Source organism: Eublepharis macularius, chromosome 10 (assembly GCF_028583425.1).
Source record: "Eublepharis macularius isolate TG4126 chromosome 10, MPM_Emac_v1.0, whole genome shotgun sequence".
Taxonomy (NCBI): Eukaryota; Metazoa; Chordata; class Lepidosauria; order Squamata; family Eublepharidae; genus Eublepharis; species Eublepharis macularius.
In genome coordinates this window covers 63642695-63658711 of record NC_072799.1, presented here as the reverse complement: position 1 = coordinate 63658711, position 16017 = coordinate 63642695, and the positions used below count along the sequence as shown (strand labels likewise).

The window sequence follows — 16017 nt, the reverse complement described above, 5'->3', positions numbered from 1 at the left end:
CTTTGGCCCCACTGTGAGGGAAGATGGAGTATAAATGAAGTAAATTAGTAATAAATATAGCTGAAGATCTGGGGGGATCTGACCGGCAGTGAGAGAAAATTTTTTAAAGTGACATTGCCAACAATACTGGGTTTTGCTGAGCCTGCTTTGTAACTTAGTCGCAGCAGATGCTGTGGTAGTATGTTATAAACCTGCTCAAGAGAGTGTTTTCCTGAAGCATGTAGTGTGTAAAACCAAACACCCACAACTGTTAAGTGTTAACATTCACCCAGTTATGGTTTTTTCCTGAAATAAACTGTTCTTGTTCATCTTTGAAAATCAATTATTAGGGATGCACACCTAATAGCAGCCATTTGCTCCAGGGGAACCGATCTCCGTAGTCTGGGAAACAGTTGTAATTTCAAGACAGCTCCAGGTCCCACCTGGAAGTGGACAACCCGGGATGCTGGATATTGTACTTGAGAATGTATACACATCCAACCCATCTAAGACCCTCCTCACAAGCCTTTCTCTCTGTGAGGTGGGACCTGAGACACCACTTTTTCAGTGGTAGCACCTTGCCTGTGGAATGGCTGTCCTCTTGAGACTCATCTGGTCCTACAATACTCTCTTTTGGGTCAGGTTTTAAGATTTTATCATGCTTTACTTTTAAGCAGGTTTAATGGAAAGGTGGCATATACATTCTCTAAATCAATCAATCCATCCCTCCATCCAAACAAAAACATTATTTACGTAGTAATATCTCTGAAGTTCAAATATAGCAGATTTCTAGTACAGTTTTCCTCAGCTTGTTATCCCAGTTTTTAACATGAGACAAATCCACTTGCCTTAACATTACCATAGGGCCAAATTACAAGTGACAAATGACACTTGAACATCAAGTGTATTCCTCCCTGTTCACTTGCCCTCCACTTGCTCTCCACTCGATCCACTTGCTGTTCAAGTGTAATTTGTCACTTGTAGCTTGGCCTATAAAAGTAGAAAAAGTTGTACAGACATATTGGTCCATGTAAAATTTCCTAAACAAGAACAAAGTTCATATTTTAGTGGATCAACGAAATTAGTACAAAACACTGCAAGCTTCTGAGCCCACCAAGATTCAAAAAGATAGAGTGGAAAGCAAATCTCATGCCATGGTGTAAAAGTTTGATTTTATTGGCTTCCTCAATGAGATGCCAGCAGGCTATAAATAAACTGTATGCAGTTACAAAGTAGAGTTACAGCATGTCTTCTGGGAAGTTTTGTTCAGTCAAACTCCATTCTTTTACTTCCACTGAAATACAGAAAGCATCCCAAGTCATCCCACATGAGACGCATAGTTCCTTGGCAAGTTGAGAGAAATAGGAAGCACAAGGTAATTCAGGGCCAAGCTACACATGACGAATGACACTTGAACGGCAAGTGGATTGAGTGGAGGGCAAGTGAACAGGGAGAAATACACTTGCCATTCAAGTGTCATTCGTCATGTGTAGCTTGGCCCACAGTAAACCAAAGTGAAACTGGGTGATATTGCCTTGTTTAGAGAACGTGCTGATTCCGCACACGTTGGATAATGCACTTTCAATGCACTTTATCAATAGTTTGAGGTGGATTTTTTGTCCCACACACAAAAAAATCCGTTCCAAATGATCTATAAAGAGGATTGGAAGTGCATTATCCAACGTGTGCAGAATCACTCAGGGCCAAGCTACACATGACGAATGACACTTGAACGGCAAGTGGATTGAGTGGAGGGCAAGTGAACAGGGAGAAATACACTTGCCGTTCAAGTGTCATTCGTCACTTGTAGCTTGGCCCTATGTCTTTACTCAAGTCTGCTTTCATTCTGTTGAGAATCACCTCTCTTTCTTGGCTGAAATTAGGTATCCTCAAAGTAGAAAAGGTTATACAGCTATGTACAGTTCCATCTGAGCTACATTTGTCTTCCTTTCCTTGCAGGCTTTTAAGGCCTGGGTGGAGCCAGAACCACAGAGTTCTTGGCCTGTGGCTTATAATGGGGCCTATGTTAGGCCACCTCACTGTTGAACCAGCTTGGAATTTAATTTGGGTTTTTTGTTTTTTAAGTACATCATTTGGAAAAAAATGACTTTTGGTAGTTTTCTGTGAGCTGCTTTAAGTCCCTTTTGAGAGAAAAGTAGCACACAAATGATGTAAATGAAATATAATAAAATAAAACAGAAGTTTTATCACCTCAGTCTCTCATCTGAATGCACACTGCATTTAGTTAGAGTGGAAGAAATGATGCCTATAATCCACAATCATGCCCATTCTGAAGAGTTTTGCTTTTCAAATGGATTCTATCAGTTTAGCGTTTTAAATATCTCTTTGCTTATCTACATACCAAGTTTATTATCATAACTAGTAGAGTTAGAATAAATGTGTGGCTATATTAAGGCAATGACAACACAACGAAAATGAAATGAAGAACTGTCCAGATGGTTCCACTTAGGTAGGATGTGAATTTTCTAAAATTAAAAAAAAAACCTGGTTGGAGGAGCTGACATTTCTTAAAATGAGTATTTTGTCAGTTCCTGTATCAAGCTCTGAGGAAGATGAAAAGTCAAGTTGAATAAGGTGCAATCTTGCCTGTATTGAGCTATTCATAGGAATTCTTAAAATGAACATTCCAAATACTAAATAATCTGACACCCCCCCTTTCAGTTCAGAACTGGCTTGTTCAGGACTATCTCATACCGTTCTCTAGCGCATTTACTTTCTTTTTGCAGCAGGTTTAATATCTTAAGGAGAAAAAACCCTATACAATAGGTGTTTGTTCTTCAGGATATTTGTGTACCTTCTATGGTTACTCTGATGAAGCCATGCATAACATAATGTATTGATTAACATGTCATACTGCAAGAAGGGCTGAGGAAAGGGGCTAACATTTCCACCATCCCAGCCCTTACCAATTTAGATAGCACACTTACCCGTTTCCTTTCCCATTCACCCATTTTACTTTGCACGATTGGTTAGTCTGAGGGCCAAGCTACACATGACGAATGACACTTGAACGGCAAGTGGATTGAGTGGAGGGCAAGTGAACAGGGAGAAATACACTTGCCATTCAAGTGTCATTCGTCATGTGTAGCTTGGCCCTAAGAGATAGTGCTGGTCCAAGGGGACTTTGTAATCTTTGTGAGTGGGGATTTGAACTTCTGGGCTGAAGTCTGACATTCTAACCATTACACACTATGTCTATTTATATACTAATCAACTCAAGGAGAAGTGTAGGAATGTCCATGCAAACATACAAGGGTTGCCTGCTCCACGTTGGAGATTTGGGGGGGGGGTGGAGCCTGGAAAGGGTGGGGTTTGAAAGGGGGGCCTCAGCAGGGTATAATGCCATAGAGTCCACCCTCCAAAGCAGCCATTGTCTCCAGGAGAACTAATCTCTGTGGCCTGGAGATCAGTTGAAATTCCAGGGGATCTCCAGCTGCCACCTGGAAGTTGGCAACCCTAAAACACACACGCATGCATACATTTTTCTCATTGGGGAAGAGGGAAGACATCTCACACATGTGGTAGTGTAGTGGCCACTTTGGGTGCCAACTATGGAGAAAAGCCAGATATACAAATAAAATAAATAAAATGGCAGCCACCCAGCTATTGACCATAAGATCTCACTCTTTCATTTGCTGAGTTCCGTATGCAGCCCTGAAAGGCAAAGAAGCTTTTACATAATACTACGTCTCTGCTTTGCTATCATGACAAACGTCACAGACAACTGTTATATCTTAGAAGGCAGAAAAACATTTTTCCAATTAAAGTACTGTTTGATTTGCTTTAATAATTGCAACTGTTTGGGGGAGGGCAGGATATAGGTAAGAATCTATTTAAGTTATAGGTCCCACAAGCATTTAGTGTTTCAGTAAAAAAACCGGAAAACACTGTGATAATAAACATTTTCAAGCTATGCTCTGAAGACATCCATTTAAGATGTCAGGCATGATGCAAATTGGGAATGAGGTTTGCTAAATTCAGGCACAAGCCCATATCCACAGCTGTTGACCTGCCACTCTTCCTTTCTTGGTTGCTATTTTTTCCCTCATTACTTCAAAAAACAGCTAAACAGCTCAAACACACTCTTAAGATGCTTCTAATGATTTTGCACAAAGTGGACGAGTTTATTCAATAAATACAGCTGCATGTTGTTTAATATGGAAAACTGTACAAGTTTGCCTTTATATACTGTAAGATTTTTTTAATGCTGTGTTAAGAAATCAAGAATAGACATGGGCCGTCGTCACACGGCCATAAATTTAGCGCCAAACTAGTGCCATCTCCCGCTAAATTCTCACCTTATTCCGGCTCTCTTGCAATTTCGCCATTCTCCCCAATTCACGCTTTGTGACTCTTTATGTCATCTTTATCCACTTCCATGTGAATGCCCTGGATCGACTGTGAACGCCTTGCAACACCAAAACGCTCACTCTCCCTGATCATCTGTCTCACCTAACACTGATTCTCCTGCCCTACACTCCCACAAGCCCCAGTGCGACCCGCAACTAAGCCTCAAAGTAATTTTTTTTTAAAAAAAACATCAGCCTTATAGCACTATAACGCTATAGCGCTATTCTGACATGGGTGGGAAACCTCTGCTACCTATCACGGTTGGCTTTTGGGTTGGCCCAGCACAACATTATAATAGAAGAGTGATATAACGCAAATATGAGGAAATTTTTTTTGAAAAAAGGGGGCGGGATTTTTAGGGCCCCGTTTCTGGAGGCACTTTGACTGACCGTCGAATTGTGCTTTCCCCTTTTAATGTGACTGACTGGAAGCGCAAGCAGTAGTCAAAAGATGGGAGAATCCATTCTAATAATGATAACAGAAGAAACGATTTCTAGTGCAAAACCAACGGAAAAAACCCACGAACAGCCCGTTCATCTGTTCGCGAACAAGCTGTTCACGAGGCTCCATTCTAAATGAACAAGTGGTCATTGCAAGCCTTCGTCAGCCATTCGTCAAGCCAGACAGTCTGGGGCCTTTCAATCAATTCCCCTGGCAACAGCAGAGACTGAACTCTGTCTGAACTCCTTCTGGCTTTCCTTCTGGCTTTAACCCTTCAAAGTACTTCCAGCAGAGTGTCCTGTTTTTGCCACTGTGAAGAGAAAATGACAGCAAAGGGGGGGACACATGGATCATGCCTTTCCTGGGGTGCAATCTCTCTGAAACTTGGGCAGGGGTCTTCAGAGGACAGTGAGGACTATGCCCCCTGCAAATTTGGTGGGTATTGGACATTGGGAAGATCAGTTTGTAACCCCTCAAAGTAGCTTCCACCAAAGAGTCCCGTTTTTGCCACTGTGAAGAGAAAATGACAGCAAAGGGAAGGACCCATGGATCATGCCTTTCCTGGGGTGCAATCTCTCTGAAACCTGGGGCGGGGGTCTTTGGAGGACAATGAGGACTATGTCACCTGCAAATTTGGTGGGTATTGGACATTGGGAAGGTCAGTTTGTGGGGTGTTTAAAGGGCCCTGCCCCTTGCATGTGTCAGGAAAGAGCCCTTTAAATTCCCCCTGCCACCTGTCAGTTGATAGTTTAAAGGGATCTTTAAGGGACCACGAACAATTAACAACGAACATGTTTGTGAACAGGGTCATGTTCGTTACTGTTCATTGTTCTTTTTTTTCCATTTGTGCCCATGTCTAGTCAAGAACTTAGAAGTAACTTGTCAATTCAATCCATTTCTTTCCAGTTTTTTGAATGATGGTCTATTCCTTTAAAGCGGGGGTGGGGGAGATCTATGTAGATTATGTTTACCACATGATACATGACATGTTTATTATAAAAATCAGCTAAAGTTAAGCTCTTCAAGATACCTGGGATTTCAATGGCAGAGTTAAACACATGAAATCAATGTAGTCTAAAAAAGGTTTAAATGTAACTGTTTTTTCCACTGCAGATAACCACCATCCTTTCAGCTTGAAAACAACTTGTATCACAGGGAGAAAAAAAAGACAGTTTATAAATTGGCGGCTTACATGATTTTGTTTACCTCATGCCTGACAAGACTAGCAAGGAAAAGCAGATCAAAACCAAACTAGACAGTTGTGATTCGTATATTGTCATATTTTCCAAGAACGAAGGACCCTGATGTATTTTGGTCTGACTTCTTCAGAGGAAATCCATTTAAAAATAAATAACATGGAAGTTTCAAATCTTTCAAAAGTGCAATAATGTATCATGCTCAGCTCATATGCTGGAATGATGAAAGAGGTAGGGTCAAATTTAGGTACAGAAAAACGAAACAACTTATCAGCTTTGATCATGGGTTGGATTCAGCCAGTTTTTCCACTTAATCTCTCCTAATTTCCTGTGTTACTAAAGTCTCTGGTGCCTACAGCTTTTGTCCATACAAGTCCCATGGTCCCCAGCATAGTCTTTTTGGTGATCAAAGGAGATCCACCCCCCCCCCTCCCAAACCTTTTTCAGGAGTGAAAAAGCTGGTTGAATCCAACCATATCTACAGTTTTACTAGGCTTATGGTCAGGAGAAATTCTGCAGGTGCCATTCTCCTCCTCCTCCTCAAAGTGTTAACAAGCAGAGCTGCATCTTCCAATACACGGCCACTGAATGTATGGGAGTCCTTCGGTTCCAAAGTTGCCACCCACCTTGGTGGCATCCTTTCTTTTGTGCTTTTTCTACCAGCGTTGTTATAACAGCTTCCTTTACTTTAGGAAGGAGAAACGTGGAAATCATGACTTGTTTAATTAATGAAAAATCTGACAAGATTATACAACTTGGAAACGAAAGACAAAGTAGACTGATTCAAAATCATTCAAAATTCAAGTCAGGAGCACAATTAAACTGATATTTCATAGAAGAAGGAAAAAAGCCAATACATTTGGATAAGAAATGATGATATAATCCCTTTGTGTAAAGTTATGCCACAGTTCAGGTGAGGATGATATAGTGAAATGCTTTCCCACATTAAAAACTCCTTGTGTGAGGAGAACTTGAAGCCAAGATGGGTTCTCTTAATGTGGGAAATGGTATCTGGGTTTGGATCCAGCCAGGTTTTTTTTTTTTTTTTTTACTATTCAGTCTCATCCAATTCCCCTTATTACAGTCCTCATCCCATTTGGCTTTTGTCTATCCAGGTTCCACAATCCCCATCAAGACTTTTCGGGGGGGGGGGTGGTCAAAGGAGATCATCTCACCTCTTCTTCATGAGTTAAAAAGCCAATTGGATTATAATATAGAAGAGTTTTGCCTGGGTCTATGATCGAGTGCTTAAGTATACCCTAGATTCGGGTTGTATTTTTGGATTATATCTGCCTGGTGTTTTACACAAAATGATAAGACAACTATTATTCTGATCAATTAGAAGATAGGATTTTAAAAATTCAGTTATTCAAAAAGAACAATTGCAAGTCTATTTGTCTTTCTGCTTGTGCTTCACTGGCTCCAAGTCCATATTCTTAAGAAGATGATGTGGTAACAGGTATTACCTTTGAAGGTAACATGCAACCCATGCGGTAGCAGGTTTCATCTTTGGAGAGGCATTCCACCCTGTGTGTGAGAGATAGGGGAACACCTCTGAAGATGGTGCCTGTCAGGGGTCTACATTTTTAAAAAAAAAAACTGCTTCCCATTCAGTCAGGGGTGGATACATCTCTTTAGTTGATTACTCAGTAAACATATGATGCTAGCAATGATCAATAAGTTAGATTAAAAGTTTTTAAAACTTTCCTATCCATCAGAAAGAACAAATAAGCTTGGAACAGGTGAGTTCCAAGGAAAGAAGAAGCTCCTACAGATATTTTCCTCTAGCTTTTATGACTACCTTCAGTTATTCCCAATGTACCACTGGAATTAAATGAGTTACTGTGAAAATTATCTGCAGTCTCCCCCCATCCCATCCCATTACAGGATACAACTACTAATGTTTCTACGAATCCAAACTCATGTATTTATCTAAATGGCAGCAATAAAAAAATACCAGCATCCCTTAATTTAATAAATGCTTTTGCAGGATCCAGATTATGCAACAATATTTTATTATTAATTATGCAGTCATTCAGCAAACCTCTTGTGCATTTATTGATGATGGGGTGGGGGAGGATGATCATAACCAGCTCCAACAAAACCTCGTTTTTACCAGCCAATGTATTCAATATTTTAATATCCCAAATTTATGGTAATGCAGAGTTTATCCTATTTTCATGGAAAACAAATATAGGCTGACCTGTCAGATTTATGATTCTCTCTTTTGGTCATTAAAACCTGGCAGAGTTAAAATCAGAGAGACCTGGTACATCAATGACATAGTATACCACTCAAGTGCTCAGACACAGGCAAAAGCCAACTTTTCTACTGTGATGAAAAGAATATAACAAGAAGAGTCCTTTTATCATATGCAGTACAGCTGAGAGGTGCTAGACAATCTGCGAGCTCAAGTACATGCTGAAATTGCTAAAATAACAAACCAGCTAATAACTTCTGGTCCTCATAGCCCTTTCCTGAACATTTTGATGGATGAACCACACAATTTGTCACTCATAGACAGCATGGGGAGATGGGAGATGAAGGTTCGAATCCCCACTGTGCCAAGGCCGTTCTCTGGGTGACCTTGTGCCAGTCACACACACTCAGCCTAACTTATATCACAATGTGATATAAGAGAATGATGTAAGCTGCTTTAGGTCCCCATTTGGAAAAAGGAAAACAAATAAATAATCTCTACAGCTCTGGCAGCACTCAGATGACACTGGAAGTTTGATCAAAATCTCAAATTTGGAAATATCTGGAATGCTGCTTTAATGAAGAAACTTAGGGCCAAGCTACACATGATGAATGACACTTGAACAGCAAGTGTATTTCTCCCTGTTCACTTGCCCTCCACTCAATCCACTTGCCGTTCAAGTGTCATTCGTCATGTATAGCTTGGCCCTTAGACATCAAAAAACCCTAAAGGGTTAGCCAAGATGGATTATTTCATTACAAAATGTTTTGTAAATTGATATTCTCCTGGTCCCAAATCTCCATCTTCACTTTCTCTCCAGACATCAGCCTTTAACTGGAATAATTATTTTGAACAATAAAGTTTTTCAACTTCCACATTGGAACAGGCAATTGATTCTCATTTATAATGGAATTATTTACCTACATTTGTTTAAGTTATTTTACATTGGGCAGCGCAATCCTGAGGCCCTTACGCAGATGCCCAGCTGCCACGGTTTGCTATAGTAATTTAAGCGGCTCATTTGCTTCAGTTATAATCAAGATAAACTGAAATAATAATCATTAAAATACATAAAACTATGGGCAGTAGTTGTGAATTTCCTGCATTGTGCAGGGGGTTGGACTAGATGACCCTGGATGTTCCTTCCAATTCTATTATTCTATTCTGATTTCTATATAGGCCAGTGCTTGACTGGTTACATTTCATCATTGTTTGAGACAATATTTATGGGACATTTCATTGGTTAATAAACCAATAAGAATAAACCAAGAACAGACTGTATAACAGACTATTGAGCCTAGAATCCCTTCTCTGTCATGGAGTGGCATCTGATTTATCCTAATCAAGTATAAAGCAACAAATGTCCTATTCCTGTTGCTTCAGCTTTCTTGTTTTGCTCACATCCTGGCCTCCCGCAGCTGAATTCTCAGATTACATCCCGCCCCTACCAATTGAAATACCCATTTATGGCTATGTAAACCTGATATAAAGGAGAAATTTAAGAAAGCTGGTAGAAATGGATCTAAGATAAAAAGTCTTGCTGTGGAAAGTGAAAGGGTGGAAATGGTACCTGAGACATGAAGTTTCTCCCCTTCTTCTTCAGGTCTGAAGCAGCTGCATCATACCCAAAAACTCTGCAATGCCACCTGGGTGGATGGAGAGAAGAGGTTTCCCTGCAACAGGTGAGTTTCTGTTCCCACAGCCATGCAGGGAAACATCCCTTTTCGCAGAGGGAGCCAAGAGGAGAAGAGAGGAACAGTCTGAAGAATGGGTTGGCAAAAGTGTGGGAGACTGGAGGTGGGGAGTGGACTGGGACTAAAACTGAGCAGGTGGCTCATGGCTACCCAGAGCCTCTGTTATCATGATGACCATCTCAGCTTTTCCTGCAGGATGCTGCTTGTCTCCATCAGCCCATATTTCCAAACTGTGTTCACTAGTGGCTTCAAGGACACCAGGGATGGGAAGTTCCTCTGAAGGACACGAGTCTCTCCATCCTCCAGAGCCTGCAAACCTACCTCTGCAAGACGGAGTTGTGTCCCAGCCAAGAGACTGCTGAAGACCTGTTCACGGCAGCCAGTTAGCTCCAGCTCCTGCCCATGCTGGAGTTTATCAACAGGTGGCTTCTGCTAGGAAAGCTTCACCTTCAGCTTTCTGCCAGAGTCTTTCCAGTGAAATAGAGGGCTCCAGCAGAATATGGACCAGGAAAAGACTGAGCACGTTAAAGTGCCATGCTTGAGGGACATTGTTTCCAAGAACAATGATATGTTATGTGGAGTGCATCAATCCAGGCACAGGGTCATGGAGAGCACCATTCCTTTTAGAACTGATGGGGCTCTCTGGCTGCACAACTCTGGGGCATAAGCTCTATCTTTTCAGAGGAAAACTCCCCATGGTTCCTACACCCAGGTTTTGCATGAGTGCACCTCCCTGGCAGAGCAGACCACTGGCCTCAGCTCCCTGCCATGTCAATGGCCCTTTTAGTCATCATGCACCTAACTTGTAAGAAGCTTTTTGCCCTGAGGGGCTGGAATGAATCTTGCCCTCTTGCCTTCACAGAGAACTTTGACACAGCACAGGAGACACGGTCGCCCACAACAAGCTACATTTCTGTGTCCCTGCCCCAAGCTGTATCTCATAGGAGGCGCTGCAGACTCCAATAAAGTGGTCTATGGGGGCATCCTCATCTACAACATCCACTTGGATACCTGGGCACAGGTGCCCCTGGAATCCAGTCTCTAGAATGCAGATGCTCTCACCGTAGATGCCAAGATATGTGTCATTGGGGGGTTCTTTTTAAGAAAGGTCTCATACCCATATCCAAACAGGAGGTTTAGCTGGCTTCTCCTTTGTACCCCCCCTTTTTTCATACAGGAGGCTGGTGCTGTGAGCAAGGACATCACAATCCCTCCACTACCGTTGCATCTTGCCTTTGCTGGTGCTACTCACTGGCAGGGGACAATTTATGTGACAGGAGTGGTGTGTGCCTCCAGAACGTATGAAGCAATTTACCATTGGAAGCCTGGGGAGGCGGCATGGAGAGCCTGGAGTAGCTAGAGAGCTTCACAGACCCTGGAAAAATCATGCAGGGAGTGCTGAAAGTAGCAGGTCCAAAGTTAAAGCCACTCATACTTCTGCAAGTTGGGTGGCTGTTGGGCTCTCAGATCCTGAGGACTAGGCTTGGGGGGGGGATATGAACCCCTGCAACTGCCCCCCTGCCCTTGATGCCTTTCAGATTCTGAACATGAAATCATCTCAAGGGAAAGAGAGTTTCATCTGGACTGTTCTAACTCATTCAAAGCCTGTGGCTTCTGTCCCTCACAACCAGCCTTGTTCTAATTTTCCTGCAGGACAGAGGACTCTGCCTCATACAGAATCAGACCACTTGTCTGACTAGCTGAATATTCAGTTGGGTGACAGCTTTCCAGGTAACACCTCTTGGGGCAGCAGGCCAGACTGGGCTCATGCATGGCACAGGGCTGGGGTGGGAATGGTACCTTGTCCTGAGCTTCAAGCCCATTGCAGGAAAGGATATTTATGTCATTTGGGAAATAAAATAGAAATGTTGCTTTCGTACCTCATGAGATTGTATACATGGACTGGGATGTCTGGGGGTGGTTGGGGCCATATGGCAAGTTTGTACAGAGAAATAATGTATGATACTTAAGATGAAGGGCAGCCTGAATTATCCCCAGTTTGTTGATGTAGAAGCAATCCTAGGCATGCCTGCTCAATATATATATATTTATAAACTAAATACAATGAATGTGCAGAAGTATCTTAATCAATGTCCCTGTACATAAAATTATGGAAACCAAAGAATGGGCCATGGCTCAGTGGTGTACAGCATTGCTTTGTGTCCAAGATTTCCCAGCAAAAAAGATCAGGAGTAGGTGATATGAAAGCCCTCAACTTGATCTACTCTGGCTTCTGCCAGTTCGAGTAGTTAAGACTGACCTTGATAGGCCAGTAATCTGACTTGGCAACTTCACATATCAAGAATAATCAAGGAAAGCAAGACACATGAAGTGAACGGACTTCAATAGTAAAATGGCTAGCTGACCCCTCATCAAGACAATTCTGCAAAATTGAACTTCCAAATTCAAGTGCAATGAGCTAATATTTTCATTCATTCATATATAAATATAAAAGCAACCTCTGTTTATTGTTAATCCTTCAGAGTATAATAATAAGCTCCAGGTGTTGTCCCTCCTGCCATTTTTCCAAACAAAATGCAATTGCACATTTTCATATGAAAGCCATTAGCTGCCTGTGAAATTTTTATTAATTGAAAATGGACCTCATGCAATAACACAGTGAGAAATGGAGAAGAAAGGGAATAATCATTTAATTTTAGGAAGCTGTTGTGTTCCTTTTGGGAAGAGAATTGGACACTCTTTCAACAAATGAGATTTGGGAAGCTGGAACTTGACAGATATGCAAATCTGCTGAACCCAAAATGCATTAGTGTCATGAACATTTTAAAGGATTTTCCACAAGTCTGGATCTTAGAAATTATTTCTTGAGACAGAGAGAGAGAGAAAGAGAGAAAGAATTGTCACCTAGATACAGCATTGTGATTGCCAGGAGAACACCATTTTACTAAGGATGAAAAAATGAGTTTCTATCACTGTCAAGAGTCAGAGAAATTCCTGAAAAGGTCATATATATTTCCCTCTAAACTGCACCAAAGGCTTCAGTACTAGAATACAGAACTATTTGAATAGCAGAGCATCAAAACAGATGCTTTTCTTTGATAATAAAAAACAATCCCCTGGGCCTATCCAGCTTTGATTGAACTTGGCAGCTATATAGCAATCGACACCTGAACAGAAACTGGGAAGCTATTTAAATTTCTGTTTTTAGAGTTGTTGCCATTCAATCTTTTCAGAAGACATAAACGGGAGCATTTCTAATTAAGATACATGGTATATGGCAAACCTTTTATAACAAAGGCTGTGAAAAATTCTTCTGAAGCCAAAGAGCAATATGTCAAATGAAATCCGCACAAACGCTGTTTCCTTCAGCCCAACAGTTCTTGTCCAGGGTCTCCAGTTATGGGTTCATTCCTCATGCCGGAACCATGTAAGTACAACCCTAGTGTAGTGTCGCCAAAACCTGAAGAAAAAAATGTCCTGTCCCTTTGATAGAGGCTTAATGGGAAGGTTTTTTTTACCATGTGATGTTATTTTCCTCCACGCCATGAAGAGCTTCAAGTACCCAATTTCGTCCAAGAAGTCTTTGTTAAAGGGATAGGACTTTTTTTTTCCTTTTAGGTTGTTGGCAGTCCTACCCTGGTGCTGCTTTTACATGGTGGGCTCTGAAGCCCAATGACTTCCTCCTTTGATTACCGAGAGGCATGACCGCTGCTACCAATTCTTACCCAAAGATGTAGTGATAAGGGAAACATTTCTCCATGTAGTAGGTTGTTGTTAAAGGGCATATGAGCAGGACCAAATATAAAGGAAACACTGACTGCATCTTAGCTAGAAAATGTTCCCGTCATTTATTTTCCACACAATGCTTTTGCTTTATTTCTTACATTTCTACGTACTTCTTTTATGGCTGTTGAAGGCATAGCAGCAACCACTGTACTGGGGAAATGGTTAATTCTCAACTAGCTGATGTCTAGTGCCCAGCTGAGGCTTGTTCAGCTGTGACCTCTAATTGGTAATTAACTGAAGCTGACAGTCACAGATAAAAAGGAGCTGAGAAAATTCTGTTCACAATAATGAATTTGAAAGTATGTGAATGCAATTGCTAAGAAGGCAGAGGAAGAGATTGCAAGTGCATCTTTACTTAACAAGACCAAGATAGAGAATTTGTGGGCTTTAAAAACAATGCTGGGAGTTTATAATTTTTTAAAAAATGTCTGCAATCCTCTATATACTTACTTGGAACAATCATGATAGAATTCTTTGGCACATCAAAGTAAATATTTATTTAGAGCATTTGTATGTGCATTTTCAATAAAATGCCTGAAGTGACTTCCAAAAATCAAGTTTAAAGCATAAACAAGTACAAAAGCAATAGAATCAAAACAGCAGAATGAGATCTAAGGCATCAAGAATAGCAAAAAGGAAGAATATAGTTGTTAATAATTTTTTTAAAAAAAATGTATAAAAAGTGTGGGCATTAATCAAATGTCTGCACAAATAAAAAGAACTTCACTATGCATAAGATCTAGCTGCACCTTGTTTACTTGATTATTAAGAAACACTATCAGACATATATTTTAGGATGAACAACTTACTTGTTGAAGAAACATGCAGTTGTGCTGGTACTCAGTTCTGAAGGATGTGTTTGGCAGCCCTCAATACTGTAGCTGATCTTCCCTTTTTAGACATGGCATTACTGTGCTGCTAAATAAACAAAAAAGGACCATGATGTTCAGTAGCCAATACAGAAAAAATGCCACCGTGATAAGATTAAAATTCCAAATATTTCTAGTCTACCACCGTTCCATAATATTTACTATTGTTATTCTCACAAAGATACACAATTCTTAAAGGAATAGTACAACGCTCCAAAGATAAGTATAAGGATTGCTGAATCTCTTGTTTATATTTCCTTCTTCCAGATTACTGAAGAGATCTTCCAGCTCCTCTGCAACCAAACGTGCTTCCGGTGTGGGTGCATTTTTGCAACCTTCCTCAAAATTGCATACAATATGGAACTATCACATGGAACCTAAGACTTTATATATTCTTTCCCGAAGTTGGTTCGCTCTCCACAGAATACATTCTTCCAAAGGTAAAGGCGGCTGTCTGCTTCCTTACAAAATTTGTACTCCCACTTCACCTTCCATACTGTTCCTGTATATCCACTGACAGGGATGTGCGCTTCGGGTTCCTGAAACCCACATCGGGTCTGAATTGGGTTGTTTTGCAATTCCTGAATTGGCCCCAGCATAGCTGGGCTAATTTGGGAAACCTGAAGTAAAGCTTCCTGAAGCACTTTGGAACACTTCGGGAAGGTTTGTGAAGCGCAGGAGCAGCCTGTTACCTTGTTGCTCCTGTTGACAACGAGAGGAAACACTTCTCGCAGCTTTCATGTGATGGGAGGGGGATGAGGAGAGTGAGAGAGGCAGGAGAGGGAGGAGGAGAGGGGTGTGATCAAGAAAGGAGATTGGCTGAGAGTGCCAAAACTGCTAATTCCTGCAGCAGCAGCTCTCTCCTTCCCTTGCCGATTGGGGGATTCTCTGGGAGGACAGTATTTTTTTTAATTTCAATGCTGATGCAGTGAATGGATGGATTTAAATTGGAGGCTTGTCTTGCTTAAACCATTTCCTGTGTTGCCTCATGGCTTGCCTCTCTTTCTGGGCTGGCTGGCCTGGCCTGTTGCTGCTGGATTCTACTGGACCTACTAGACCTTACTGGGTAACCTTGTTGGACCTGGACTGGGCCTGTGCTGGCGTGGTGTGATTCTCCTGCTGAACCTGACTGACAGTCTGCAACTGGTTTGAGAGTCACTAGACTCACTGGGTTTTTTCTATTGGGGGAGGGGGTTGTCTCGGTGGGTTGAGGGAAGGGAAAATTGTGGGCGGTTGTACTTTGGATTTTAAATCTACTGTTTAATTATTGCTTCTTGTTTGCTGAATTGCCTTGTTGTGTGTGTGTGGGGTGTGTGTGCATTTTTGGCTTGTTTGGGGGAGTTTTGCTTTTGGGGGGTGCTGTGGCTTTGATTCATTTGCTGTACTTTAGTTTTGCTGTTCAACTGGGAGGGACATTCTGCTTTATCCTGTGGTTGTGCTGATTTTTGTGGGGCATCCTTTGCTTCTTGTTTGCTGAATTTCTTTGCTGTGTGTATGTGTGTGGGTTGTTTGGGAGGAGC

At 41.4% G+C, this 16017-nt stretch overlaps 1 pseudogene; it reads left to right on the top strand.

Moving 5' to 3' along the window:
* Positions 1–11241, top strand: part of LOC129336519 (uncharacterized) — a 43645-nt pseudogene extending 32404 nt beyond the window's left edge.
* Positions 11242–16017: the final 4776 nt, after the last annotated feature.